Here is a 1,942-nt window from a genome sequence, read left to right as displayed (position 1 = left end):
CATCACATTTCTCTTAGATTTTTTATTACCTAAATTTCTAATATACATAACTTATTATATTACTGGATAAAATGCATATGATCAACCATTTGAAAGGAAAGCATAAAATCTAATTGATAGAATAATTGATAAAAAGCGTAAGGATACCCGAGTGGGCGCGAATGTTAGGACACGCTTCATGGATGATTGATCACTTAATATATTTGCAATCTTATGGACTTACATTTGAGGTCATTATGCATAGTAGATATTCGGACATATGTCATTCATTAGGGCATATATGGTAAGTTATCTCCATGTAGTTTCTATTAGCTAGAAAGGTACCTCAGTCTGGATGGATGTTAATACCTTTAGTAGATGGTAGAGTATGATGATGAGATAGGGTTTCGGTTGTGGACCGTGCATGGTGGTCTAGTATAATGATGTTATTCAAAGATAATATTAATGATTGAGATGTATATGATTCTATTATCATTTGATATATATGGTATTCGATTGGTCATTATGTTTCATTGTTGTTGCATTTGATATCATAGCATAGTCATAGTCGGCGTTCATTATATGTATTATATTTGAGAAAGTTATGATGATGGTAGGACTAGAGATTTGTTCATATATTATCAAGAATTATATACTTGATCAGTTTCGACATGATATCTATCATACATCTGTGTAGTATTGATGATATATTTATATACTCATTCATGACATGATGTTTATTTCTAATTCATATTATCTAGTATATACTGTTTAACATCACTAATTCAAACCATTCACTAAACTTTTAGTTTATGAATCTCTTTATTTTCTTTTCTAGCCCATCCCTAGATATGAGGCACCTGATAATAATTTGAGATATCATGAAAATAGGCAATTTAGAGCAAAGATGAAATGTGTTAGACATAAGATATTATAGAAGGTAGCTTATTTAGAAAGTGAGTTGTACCGATGGATAATTTTATATTCCATTATATTAGACCATGTTTTGTAGAATACGAAATGTACATGTTAGACAATATTATATTCATTATATTTATTGTATCTTGATGGTTTGTCATGACATGTATGAGTCTTACCAAATTATGTAGTAGTCTAGGGCGATCTTTATGGATTTGAATATTGATATGTAAACATGTTTATCTTGATGATAACATGATTTATCTTGAGATGGATTATGTAAACATAAGTACATATCTGGTGTGTAATGGGCCCCACCCGTTCTTGTCGCGTGGCGCGCTATGTGGGCGAGCACTTGCCTGTGATTTGAATTTTTTTAGATTTCATATTTATAATAATTGACCGTGGAGAATACTAATGATATGGTGTATTTCTAGAGACATATTAAGCAAAATATAAGAATGAAATAATAACAATTTATACGGTAAAGTGTGAATGATAATAAAGACATTATATTCACACTATATGATTAATGAGTTGATATTGCATGAAACTTATCAAGGTCTTCTTCTACCCCTAAATTAAAATGCGAATATTAAAGCATATCACATATTCCTAACACCCCAGACTATATAACAGAAACTCTGTTCCGCTGTCTCCCACACATCCCACAAGTCAATTATATATACATATATATAGAAATTATTGTAGGAATATTGTTGTCTGAGAATTTAAACTGGCATGAAGATCTTTGCAAGGTACTTCTTTTGACAAAATAAGGACAGTTCTTGCCATGATTTGAATTACAGAGAAGCTTGTTTTATAAAATGTTGTCGTTCTAGTGCTCAGGATCACCAACTTCTGTGCTTCATAAGTTCTTGTTTGTTGAGGTTATTGATGTCTGATCACTAGTTGTGGGGGATTGTAGAGTAGTAGCAGGATTGAATTATCTTTCAAAATGATTTTTGACTTAATATAACTTTCTGGAAGAGATTTATGAAAGCAAGCATGTTGCCCGACCTTAAAAAGAATTCAAATGCATCTA

This window comes from Typha angustifolia, chromosome 5, assembly GCF_048772165.1.
Source record: "Typha angustifolia cultivar Huaian chromosome 5, ASM4877216v1, whole genome shotgun sequence".
NCBI classification, from domain to species: Eukaryota; Viridiplantae; Streptophyta; class Magnoliopsida; order Poales; family Typhaceae; genus Typha; species Typha angustifolia.
Note: the sequence above shows the minus strand (reverse complement) of the source record.